Source organism: Halichoerus grypus, chromosome 2 (assembly GCF_964656455.1).
Source record: "Halichoerus grypus chromosome 2, mHalGry1.hap1.1, whole genome shotgun sequence".
In the NCBI taxonomy this organism is placed as follows: domain Eukaryota; kingdom Metazoa; phylum Chordata; class Mammalia; order Carnivora; family Phocidae; genus Halichoerus; species Halichoerus grypus.
The window spans coordinates 76883000-76896439 of record NC_135713.1 but is presented as its reverse complement, the minus strand read 5'-3'; the positions used below and the strand labels follow the sequence as shown (position 1 = coordinate 76896439).

Sequence of the window (13440 nt, the reverse complement as noted above, 5' to 3'; positions counted from 1 at the left end):
TATCACATGGTAAGGTGGCTGGTTACAGAATGTCAGAGCAAGGGTGGGTTGAGGAAAGCCTCTGCGTGTGGGAAGGACTAGGAGCTGCAAAGGAAGATTGATTATATACAGGAAAGACTGATCTAATAATATCAATGACAACGAGAGCCAAGTTTCTCAGTGTTAGGGAAGAAAGTTACAATAAGAAAAAGAAGAAATCTAGAGAGAAGCCTAGAGTTTGAATTGGAATTGGAGGTATCAATATAAACTTATGGTTTTAAATATATACATATAGATTTTAAAATAGAGATAAAAATGTGCTTATTGCAGGGTGCCTGGGTGGCTCAGTTGGTTAAGAATCCGACTCTTGATTTTGGCTCAAGTCACGATCTTGGGGTCAAGAGATCAAGCCCCGAGTCCGGCTCCACGATCAGCGTGGAGTCTGCTTAAGATTCTCTCTCTTCCTCTCCTTCTGCCCCTCCCACTGCTCGAGAGCTCTCTCTTTCTCTCTCTCTATGTCTCTCTCAGATAAATAAATCTTTTTTTAAAAATGGGCTTATTGCACATTTTATATTTATATTTATACATAGATTCCCTAACTCCGTCCACTGAAAGGTATCAAGAACAAGCAGCAGCATCCCATGTCAGATCTTGGTTTCTAAATACCATGGTGCATTAAAAGGAATAAAGACACCTTCCAGAGGGGTGCCTGAGTGGCTCAGTCAGTTAAGCATCTGCCTTCAACTCAGGTCATGATCCTGGAGTCCTGGGATTGAGTCCTGCCTCGGGCTCCCTGCTAATCGGGGAGCCTGCTTCTCCCTCTGTCTGTCACACCCCTGCTTGTGCATGCTCTCTCTCTCTCTCTGTCAAATGAATAAATAAAACTTTGAAAGAAAGAAAGAAAGAAGAAGAAAGAAAGAAAGAAAGAGAGAGAGAGAGAGAGAAGAAGAAGAAGAAAGAAAAGAAAGAAAGAAAGAAAGAAAGAAAGAAAGAAAGAAAGAAAGAAAGAAAGAAAGAAAGAAAGAAAGAAAAGAAAGAAAGAAAGAAAAAGAAAAGGACACCTTGCAGAAATGACTGATCCATGGCCACTGAAGCTGGAAAGGAACCCTCTAACCTCTGACTCTTCATGGAGCTTCATGCTAACGCAGTGATAATAACGATGGTCTACTTTGTGCTACAGGTATGTGCATACTACATTTCCCCCAAGACATGAATCATGTCCTTTAGATCTTTTAAATATTTCTGAATGCTTTAGAGCTCAGTGTTTCTTGGACAAAATAGGTTCCCAATAAATGATAATGGAAGGAAGGAAAGGAGAGGAGGAAGGAAGGAACGAACGAACGAACGAATGAAGGAAGGAAGGAAGGAAAGGAAGGAAAGGAAAGAGGGAGGAAGGAAGGAAGGAAGGAAGGGAGGAAGAAAGAAAAGGAGGGAAGGTAGGAGGGAAGGAAGGAGAGAGGGAAGAAAGGTGAGTTTTCCAGATTTATATATTTTTTAAATATGTATTTAATAAAATGTGTTCAACAAAGTTCATCTCATACATAGGATATTGCATATGAAATAAAATATTATTGCCAAAAATATGACATAGCATGGGACAAAGGTTTCCAACAAGTAAATCGGGCTCTGCAGATATATCTTGAAGACTTACCTGGTTGATCTCCCAGTCAGGCACCATTCTTGGTATCATTTGACAAATTTCACTACCTGCTTTCTCACCTGCCAAGCTGTCTAGCACCTCCCCTCTTATTCCTCTGAAAAGAGATTTCACATCTTCATGAAAATAAAAATTAGCACTTCTCAAAATTTTTGAGAACTTCTAGTGTAGGTTGGGTCTTAGATACACCCATCCCATGCATTACTTTTTTGATGAAAAAAAACTATTAAGATAAGTAGCACCAGGACTAATCATAAATGGCACAATTTTCCCTTCTACTTGCTACTTTATGCTGTTACTGCTTAATCACAATTTTTATTCAATACAACGACCACCAAGCATTCAAACAAAATTGTGGAATATCAGGTATAATTTTTATTTGTGGAATACTAAGACTGAGTACAGATGCTACATGCACATCCAGTCACTTTTAAGAAATGTTTCTATTTCTTAGTGAAGTGTAATAAGGTGATCCGTTTTGCCCGTTTCCATAAAAGTGTCTGCAGAAAATATTGGACAAGAAGTTTAATATCCAGGGGAGCCTGAGTGGCTCAGTTGTTAAGCATCTGCCTTCAGCTCAGGTCATGATCTCAGGGTCCTGGGATCGAGTCCCACATCGGACTCCCTGCTCGGCGGGAAGCCTGCTTCTCCCTCTCCCACTCCCCCCTGCTGTGTTCCCTCTCTCACTGTGTCTCTCTCTGTCAAATAAATAAATAAAATCTTAAAAAAAAAAAAGAAGAAGAAGTTTAATATCCATTTTTCATGGGTTAAGACCAAATAAAGGAAATTTTGATAGACCTTATGGTATTATAGTTATATTTCTGGCTTCAGGCCATGTTTGTAAAATGTTTATCGAAGAGACATTGGGTATTACAAACTCCTTATTTTATAATTGGAGAAACTGAGAAATGGCCAATTCTATCATCGCAAAAGTAATTTGGTACAAAGTTTAAGTGAGCCCATTATTCTTTCCACTACACTTAGTTTCATACTGGCTTTGCATGTGCTATTTTATATGTAGCACAAGTGAATCTTTTCATTTTGTTGGTAGCTATACCTCACAGACAAATAGCAAAGAGAATGCCTCGTAACACAACAAAAATGTATCGATCTTAGATTCACGGTCATCTGAAAACTCTCTGTCAACGTAAAAAATCAGGACTGACTTGTACCCAGTGTATATAGATTCTTTATATGTAGAAGGTCTTCAATAAATACACATTAATTTGATTTTCCTGTTTAACTTGAGGCAATCATTCTATCTTCATGGTTGATATCATGTTTGTTCAGCGGCAACATAAAAATTATTCGAATCTTTCAAGTTCTAAATATTTTATGAAATGATCAATGTACATGTTTGTGGTTAAATACAGAAAGCAATGACAACCTGACCTACCAGTGAAGACGTTTATATTTTACTTCGTCACTCACAAATCTTTCATTATGAGTAGAAGGAAAAAATAATTGCCAGAACTTTCCTTTAGGTTTTCTTGTGTAATTTAATGTTAATAATTAAATTATATTTTAAAAATGTAAAGCATCTTGAAAAAGACAGTCATCAAATATTATCCTGCAAAACTGCTGCTTTGTTAAGCATTTTGAGATGTAATTGTTACTGTCCTCTCTGTCTGCTACCCTCATCCCTGTTGCCCCGTAGAGGGTTTAATAAAATTATGGACACAGCCAATTTATGCAGTATTTCCTATGTATCTACTCAACTACCAGAATTACTTGGCTAAATTAAATGATTTAAAATTGATTTAAAATATGATTTAAAAATTTAAATCATGAGGTTCCTGAGGACTTCTCTTCAACTGCACAAAATGGAACAATATATCCTTTTATTTAGATGATAGAAAAATTATACAGATATTTGGATTAATTAGTCATGTCATGGACAAATGCAGCTACTCTCTTGCATCAGTTCCCTGTTTCTCATGAAATGAATTTGAAGATTTTTGCCTTGAAATGTTTTTTTTTTAATGTGCTTATTATGATATACCTAATTCTAAGCCCAGGGCCTAGCACAGAGTAAACATAAAATACAATTGATAAAATAACATTTAATGTTTATCTCAGCATTTATAATCCTCTTGATATTAGAATATGTGTATCAATATTAGAGTACTGGACAGTACTGGACAGATGGATGAAATGGTGGATGTTTGGACAGATTATTTATGTATCATTCATCTTTGAAAATATGTGAGGCATTAAACTTCTATTTGTAATTAATTAGATCCCATAGTTTTAGTGAGTTCAACAATAATTTCTGTACTATCAACAAATATTTTAAGCTCCAGCCTTCTTATTTTAAGCAATAGTAAAATATCAGCACAATAAATAATGTGTATAATTTCATGTGGGAGTCATTGTGCTAGTATTTGATTTTGACTCCCAAATATTGGCTTATGACTTTTAATATTATATTTATAATATTATATTTAAATAGTATATTTAGATATTAAAATGGTATCATTCCTAACATCTCTTGGAAAAAGTTCTAATAAGGAACGTAGATTTTGAATGTTAATTCCCATTCTATTAGTATTTTACCAGGTGATCCTGAATGAATTAATTTTTTTTCTTGTTTTTGGCTGGGACCATTTTGGAGTCCATTTATATGACACTATAAGAAATAGACAAGCCCATCTTATTTGTCATAAGCACATGTATATTAAGTTAGAGAGCTAAAAGATAATAAAAAATTCTGACAAACACTGATATTCATTTTTTCTTACTGTTAAGGTCATGGATGATTTTCTAATTATCTTAGTCTTAACCTAAGCCCCCCCTTTTTCTTATTTCAAACATTTTTATTTAAAGGCTTTAAAAATTGTATTAATGATGCAGGATCTAGTTACAATGTAGCTGTAAAGTGCTGCCTTGTCTTTGCCCCCTGCTGAAAATAAAGCTGTTGCCTTTCTAGCCCTGTCCGCCATGGTGCTTAGCAGTCAGGGATGCATGGTCTCAGACATGTTTACCAAGTTAAACACTGACTTGAGGGGCACCTGGGTGGCTCAGTCGTTAAGCATCTGCCTTAGGCTCAGGTCATGATCCCAGGGTCCTGGGATCGAGTCCCTGCTGAACAGGGAGCCTGCTTCTCCCTCTCCCACTCCCCCTGCTTGTGGTCCCTCTCTCGCTGTGTCTCTCTCTGTCAAATAAACAAATAAAATCTTAAAAAAAAAAAAAATTGTATTAACATTCATGTTACCTTAGTCAATAGAATGTAATAAATATCATATAATCTTTCTTTTGATTTTGTATGTTCCAGGTCATCAGGGATCTCTGTCAACATCAATGACTGTATAGAGAATGACATATATAAAAGATGTAGACATGTACTGATCATATAAAAGCACTGGACACAATACATTCTAGGTTGATTTTTTAAATTTAGTTTTTAAATAGCAGCTCTGTTGATTTGATCCTTTCCCAGAAAAGACAGTTACACTTTTAAACTCCCATTCATTAAGAATTCTGGCTAGATAAAAGGAAATGTTGAAAAAGAAAAACAAAGCTGGGGGCATCACGTTGCCCGATTTCAAGCTATATTACAAAGCTGTGATCACCAAGACAGCATGATACTGGCACAAAAACAGACATATAGACCAATGGAACAGAATAGAGAACCCAGATATGGACCCTCAACTCTATGGTCAGATAATCTTTGACAAAGCAGGAAAAAACATGCGATGGAAAAAAAGACAGTCTCTTCAATAAATGGTGCTGGGAAAATTGGACAGCCACATACAGAAGAATGAAACTCGACCATTCTCTAACACCATTCACAAAGATAAACTCAAAGTGGATGAAAGACCTCAATGTGAGACAGGAATCCATCAAAATCCTAGAGGAGAACATAGGCAGTAACCTCTTTGACATCGACCACAGCAACTTCTTTCAAGATACATCTCCAAAAGCTAGTGAAACAAAAGCAAAAATGAACTTTTGGGACTTCGTCAAGATAAAAAGCTTCTGCACAGCAAAGGAAACAGGCAACAAAACAAAGAGGCAACCCACAGAATGGGAGAAGATATTTGCAAATGACACTACAGATAAAGGGCTGGTATCCAAGATCTATAAAGAACTTCTCAAACTCAACACCCAAAAAACAAATAATCAAGTCAAAAAGTGGGCAGAAGATATGAAAAGACACTTCTCTGAAGAAGACATACAAATGGCTAACAGACACATGAAAAAATGTTCATCATCATTAGCCATCAGGGAAATCCAAACCAAAACCACATTGAGATACCACCTTACACCAGTTAGAATGGCCAAAATGGACAGGGAGAGAAACAACAAATGTTGGAGAGGTTGTGGAGAAAGGGGAACCCTCTTACACTGTTAGTGGGAATGCAAGTTGGTACAGCCATTTTGGAAAACAGTGTGGAGGTTCCTCAAAAATTTAAAAATAGAGCTACCCTATGACCCAGCAATTGCACTACTGGGTATTTACCCCAAAGACACAGATGTAGTGAAAAGAAGGGCCATATGCACCCCAATGTTCATAGCAGCAATGTCTGCAATAGCCAAACTGTGGAAAGAGCCGAGATGCCCTTCAACAGATGAATGGATAAAGAACATGTGGTCCATATATACAATGGAATATTACTCAGCCATCAGAAAGGATGAATACCCAACTTTTACATCAACATGGATGGGACTGGAGGAGATTATGCTAAGTGAAATAAGCAGAGAAAGTCAATTATCATATGGTTTCACTTATTTGTGGAACATAAGGAATAGCATGGAGGACATTAGGAGAAGGAAGGGAAAAATGCGGGGGGGGGGGGAATTGGAGGGAGAGATGAACCATGAGAGACTATGGACTCTGAGAAACAAACAGGGTTTTAGAGGGGAGGGGGGAGGGGGGATTGAGCCCGGTGATGGGTTAATTAAGGAGGGCACGTACTGCATGGAGCACTGGGTGTTATACGAAAACAATGGATCATGGATCACCACATCAAAAACCAATGATGTATTGTATGGTGACTAACATAACATAATAAAATTAAAAAAAAAAAAAGAATTCTGGCTAGATAATACCAATCAATGTCTTATTATAAAAAACTGTAAGTATGATTAAATCTGCACTATTTTAGTTCTATTTTTTTTAGTTTTGTAATAAGTTAAAACAACTATAATTAATTAGGCAGTATCTATAAAGACTCCTAAACTTAAGTGGAATTTAACCATGGATATTTCTCAGGCTATTAAAGTAAAAAATTATGCTTTTATTTTTTTAAGATTTTATTTATTTATTAGAGAGAGAGAGTGAGCCCAAGTGGGGTAAGGGCCAGAGGGAGAGAGAGAGAGAGAGAGGGAGAAGCAGACTCCCCAATGAGCACAGAGCCTGACGTGGAGCTTGATTCCATGACCCCGAGATCATGACCCAAGCCAAAGTCAGATGCTTAACCCACTGAGCCACCCAAGTGCCCCAAGTAAAAAATTATTCTCTGGAAAAAAACCATAGAACCAGCCAAGTTCTTCAAAGAGAGTATATCTATTAGAAAATATTATGCTACAAAGTATATGTGGCAATCATCTAGAGCATTTCTAGCTACAATTTTTAGTATTCAGGGTATGGCATAATTTTATCCAAGTCAAGATGTAATTAATAAATTTATTTCTTATGTTGTAGAAAGATAAAGAAAAATCTCTGGTTAACATTTAGAATCAACATTCAAATATGTCTTCCAGTATCACTTGGTCTTCTCGGGATCATGCTCTCTTCCCATCATATGTGCATGGCTCAGCTTGATCTCAAAAGATCTTGAAATCAAGGACTTCTGCACACCAAGGAAGCAAAACTGGGTCTTTGATCACAAGTATTCACACTCACAACAGGGAGATACTAAAAGAGAAGGGTCACACAGGTGCAGAGGGAAAAACATTTTTAAACTTCAAAAAGATGTTGAAGAAATTGAAATAAAACCACCTGATTCTGTTTTTTTGGCTCATAGTTATCATTCTAAGATCAGTACTGAAAAATTACTGGACCGAAAGCATTTTTAATGCATTCTTATTGTTAATTCATTTTGAACCACCCGAGAGAAAATCCTCACAATGATCTCCTTTCCTGCTTGCCCAGGAAATATCTGGGTTGAAGAAAAATCAACTTCATCAATAAACATATGCACTCATGTGCCAACATAATGGTGGCAAACTATTAAATTCTCTCAAATCTGTACAAAAACAAAAAAGTTAGCAGCATACTGAGCTTCCTAGCAGTCTGAGTTTCCCACACTGGGGTTCTTTTACTGACAAGGAGCTATGATTTGTGTTACCAAAAAATGTCAGCTCCTAATTTGGACGAAGCTGAGATGAATTATACATAAGTCATTAGAAGTGGTGTGGTCTACAGTGAAAGGGATCTCAACAAAATACAACCACTGACATGCTGAGTGCTTTGAATAAATCAATCATTAGCCATCTGCCTCAATTTAAGCATTCAAAAATGGGGGTGTGCAGAGAGCTAATTATTAATGTATGCTTGTAAATTATTTTGAACCTCATATAGTAAAAACATCAAATGAAGAGAAAATGTTCCTGTTCATTTATAGTGACCATTATTTAATTTTCTTTTGTACTAAAATATGTTTCTCCTACATTTTAACTGGCTCCCCGAGTCACTGTTGCCCAGCTGTTCCTGACTGATTTATTTTCTAAATGATCACTTCTAATGATATTTTTGGTCATCTCTTATAGGATATTGTGTGTCATCTCCTACCTAGAAAAGTAACAAAAAAGAAGTAGGGGGTTGGGAAGTGGGGGCAGGGGGATGGTCTGCATCATTGTAACATTTATATGAAGCTGCAGGGAAGTCTCAATTAAGGAGGACACCATTACCTCTCTTTTCAGGAAATCTTTTACAGAGAGATCTAAGCACAGGCTAAGACCAGGACTAGGAACAGAAAAAAATGACACAGGACACTGTATCACTATGAGATGCACTGTGATAAATAATTCCATTAAGAATCCAAATAGCCAAGTATTACAGAGTTCTTAAATTCTAAGCGGAAGAACCACTGAGCTACAATGGCAGTTAGATGAAATCTAAAATCCTGCAAGTAGTAAAACCAAAGAGAGTCAAGGTCACCTGTCAAAAGCAGTGGTACTGCAAATAAAGCCAGGAATTCCAGACTCACATGGACCCAGGTATCTTACAAACACATTCTACGGGGGAATGGAGAAGTACCACTAAGAATAAATGTGATCTGTTCTAGGAAAATGCATCATCTCCCCTGGGAAAGCAGCTCAAAAGACATATTTGTTGACATTGTTTAAATCTATCATAACCAAAAGCTTCATCTTGATATCATCAGGCAAAAATAAACAGTTTTTTTATGATACAAACTTCATATGAAGGAATATAGCTAAGACTGGCAATAATATGAGCCCACTCTACATGAAAGGTGAGCTTGTTCCTGTATTCCCAACTCCTCTTCCTCAGTGAGATTTGAGGGAACATTTTATGAGGGGAGAGAGACCTTTAGAATTGACATTGCTGAAGAGACTCCAGTAGCAAAGACTTTTAAAAACTAAACCATAAGCAAGGAAACTTAGTCTAAGCCACAGAAGAAAAATAAGACAACCAAAATGTTCATAAGCCGAAGTCTGCTTGTTTTGGACATTTTGCAAATGGAAAACATTATATTAAATCTTAAGTTATTTATTCAAGGTTGATACTTTACATTTTGAATTTACACCACCAGCATTTCATAACATCAAAGCAAGTCTGTTTAACCTTTTCTTCCCTTATCCTCTTACCAACATAAAAGCTGAAGATGAAAAACCTATCTGGCCAACTATAGGTAACTTAATTTATTCTAGTCCATGTTTCAATATGAAATGTCAGGATTGTGGAGAGGGGGGAGTGGGGAAAGAGAAGATCTAAAAATGAAGAGTGAACAGTGTCTACCTATTGGGGATCTGGTCCAGAATGACCAGCAGCTGACCATTAAAGCTGCCACCCATAATTGGAAAGAGCGAAGTTGCCCAATTCTGAGCACTTTCATCCATAGCAAAAACCCAAGGGAGGCCAGCCGCCATTATTTTGGCACAGGAAGGATCGTTTCCTCTCCTGCCAGGCCCACACATCTCATTTGCTTCCCCTCAGTTATTTTTCAAGCCAACCCGCCCTCCTGACAGCTCTCGGGCCATACCTGAGGTGCAGTTTTTTTGAGGTTTCCTCCCTAACTTTTTATGCTTCAGTGAGGAGAAGCTAAAATTTAATGGGCATCAGAAGACATTTTTTTCTGTTATTGTTGTTTTTATTGTTATTATCTAAAGGTAATATGAAAGAGATTCTAAGGCAGGGAATCCACATGCAGCCATGTGGCTTAGGCTCCCCACCACACCATCCCGTACAACTCCATAGGATGATGTTCATGTGAACTATGATGTCAATGTCAACGGTGCCTCCAAAAGTTATAAAAGGCAGTGGCTCTGTTCTCTGGGCCTATTACAGTATAGAGAGTTTAAGAATCATGGGGCGCCTGGGTGGCTCAGTCGTTAAGCATCTGCCTTCGGCTCAGATCATGATCCCAGGGTCCTGGGATCGAGCCCTGCATCGGGCTCCCCGCTCAGCGGGAGGCCTGCTTCTCCCTCTCCCACTCCCCCTGCTTGTGTTCCCTCTCTCACTGTCTCTCTCTGTGTCAAATAAATAAATAAAATCTTAAAAAAAAAAAAAGAATCAGACACAACTGGTTCTCTCTTCCTCAAACATCTTGCTCTCATTCTTCTTAAAAGTTGTATAAATCACTCTTTTACTTTCACGTTATTTAGAGAACCTCTGAGGAACACAATTTCCATATTCTCCCATGATACATTATTAAAAGAACTAAGAGGAGAAAGTCTTATATATCTAATTTTCTTTACCAAAGAGAACATTTCAAAAAAAAAAGGAATGGTGTTTGGTTTTGTTTTTTAGCTGCTGTATTCACCAGAGCTCAACAAGAGTATTCTTTATTTTAATGTGCAAATGTTTAAACTGCATTTTCTGAAAAGAACATTTTAATTTTGTGAATAGTCTTCACTATGTTATTATGTCGAGTGGCGATTTTAATTCATCAAGTTAAATAATTTTAGACTTAAATGATTCTATTTACATCTACTAACCTTAAAAGGACAAGAAAATGATTAAATTTTTATTGGATTTAGTTTGCCTTTTTCCCAATCATAAAATGTGGGTCAATTGTTTACAAGTACTGTTGTAAATCTAAAAATGTCGATCTTAATGATGGTCCCCTATTATATTTAAGAAAGTAAAGGCTCTTAGGAATGATGTATCTCCTTTTCCTATTCCCCCAAGCAGCACTGAGAAGAAGAAGAAAGTCGCAAATATATAAAAAATCTCACCAATGTCCCGCCCACCCCCCTCCAATTTGAAGGATGTGTTCTGGTGAGGACGAAAGCATGACAAGGCAGAAGTTATAAAATGTCCTTCTAGATTTGAGACCTTTTCCCCACAACAGAAAGATCATAACACATCAGAAGCCAAAAGAACTCCCTAAATCACCAATTTGTTTTTCTCTCACTTAAAATTAAGCAAGAAAGCCTCATGTACTGACTTACCAAAAATAATTGAACCCACTGCAAATGTTTAGCAAAATTGAATCGGAGAAGGAAAAAATCAAAAACGCACTAAAATGTTAATCAACCTGATGAAAGAAAATTATGTGAAGATCATCCACTGTGTTGCAATTAAATAGTACCAGAATTACCTGGAAGAATTCTTAAAATTTACTTGTATTTTCATCTCCACAGACGAAAGAAGCAAGGCAGAGAGACAACTGGAAAGAGAGTGATGTATGAAAGCTGCCAGAAATGAAGTCTTAGCAGAACAGAATCTGGAAGCCAAGGACATTTTTCAAGGGGTAGGGATAACCATATGAGGCCAACGATCTCAATCAGGTACATTGGAGGGTTCTTCAGATATATCCCATGGCCCAGTACACTCCTTATCGCTAGGTCATCCTCTCTACTTTTTCATGAGAAACCACACTGAATCTTCAGTGCCTGGCTTCCTAGGTGGTCACTGCAGGGCGGACCACACAACCTAGAAGTGCTAAGGAGTTAGAGCCCTGTAGCATGAAACTTGACCACTGAGAAACATGAAATAGGGAGACCAACCTTGGTTGGAGAAACAGCTCCACATTTAGAGAAGCCCTCTCTGCTGATTTCCTTTTCTTCTAACATGTGTTGAAGAAAATATCCAAAGAGGGATTTTCTACTTCTCTCCACTGCTTTCCCTCTCCTGAACCCAGCTGCTTTATGCCTTTTCTACTTATCCATTGTATTCAACGTACTTCTTTACTTCATATATATATATGTTTCTAAAATCCCACCTTTCTTATATGGGCTCCTTCTATCCCAGAGTGGCGATATTCTAACCCATGTATATTTTAGGGAAAGAGTTTCCTTCATGGAGGCAAGTATTATATATTATTTTTCATGAGTTAGCTCTTATGTTTGAAGGGTCAGTTTATTTAGCAGTAAAATAAGGGAGATGTATTTATCTTAATACTCAAACTATTTGAAGTAGGAAGAATGTGATGACAACTCTAGGTCAATAGCTTTAAAAACATGGCCTTTAAACAGAGTTAAACAGAAGTTAAACAGAAACTTCCCCTGTTGTGAGAGGGGGATGAATTTAGTCAAAAAGAACAAGGACATAGATAACAGTGCTACTCATCTGATTCTGCAAAAGGAGTGACTGAACTTTTGAAAAAGGACTTCAAGCAGATTTGATTCCTCACAGGTGTGGTAACCTTTGCTTTCTTCCTCGGAGCTCTTTATACCAAGCTTCTATCTTTATTTTGTGCCCAAATTTAGCAACCATCTCAACTTACTAACCATATCATTTTCAACAAATAATTAAATTGAGTTTCAACCATTCACCATGAAATGTGAATGGTATTTACTTCCATAGGTTGTTGGGAGGATCAAATGTGATTATGTGCGTAGATTGTTCTAACATATGATATATCACATGGTAGATACTCGGTAGAGTATGTTAGGTCCCTCCCTTTCCAGGGTCTTCATCTCTCTGTGACAAGTGTCACTGTGAGTCGATGCTAAGCGTGATCAGGAAAGATAGATCATATCTGACCACAAGTAAGAAACAATTCTTGCCATTTGCGTGTGAAGGTCCTGAGGCAGGAGAGATGCCTACTATCTGAGTAAATGGACTGCTTACAAATGTCTGCTTTGATAAGACCAGTGCTTCTCCTAGGAAATCAAATCCTGCGTTAATGGGTTTGCCTTTTCTCTCCATCACACCAGGAAGTGTAGAATCTTGCCTGGAGGTTTCTCTATTCCTTTAAATCAGTGCAAATTTCTGCATTTATCTTTCAAAGAGAAAACAGAATGCATTAAGTCAGGCAAGTAAAAAATAAACTGTACCACAAGATGCTTTCTCTTCACTGACAACTGCATGGTGATTGATATAAAACAGGGAGGTAGACAATTTAGTCGAGTGATATGAGTGTGATTAATGTTTTAAGAGATTTCTAACCAAGTCAGAGCTTGTATTTTACTATTGGTTAACAGATCCTAGGGTGCTTGGGTCAGTTAGTTTTGATAGTCTCCAACCAGAATCCTTAAAAATAAAAAAAAAAAAACCACTTCCTAGGCTAGAAACAGAGGCGTTAGGTAAATAATAAGGTAAAGGATTTAACAATTTTTGTCTTTGTATATTTTATATCAGTTTCTATTTCTGATTAAGATATGTCATGTAGTATCATTTCTCATAGATACGTCATTTCTCAGATATGTCACATAGTGTCTCCATATAT

At 37.1% G+C, this 13440-nt stretch overlaps 1 non-coding gene across 1 annotated transcript; it reads left to right on the top strand.

Annotated features, from left to right (window-relative positions):
- Window positions 1-4483: 4483 nt before the first annotated feature.
- On the top strand, window positions 4484-4614 carry LOC118553968 (small nucleolar RNA SNORA63). Its single transcript, XR_004926289.1, has one exon. It is a non-coding gene; the product is annotated as a small nucleolar RNA SNORA63 (small nucleolar RNA).
- The last annotated feature ends 8826 nt before the right edge of the window (window positions 4615-13440 follow it).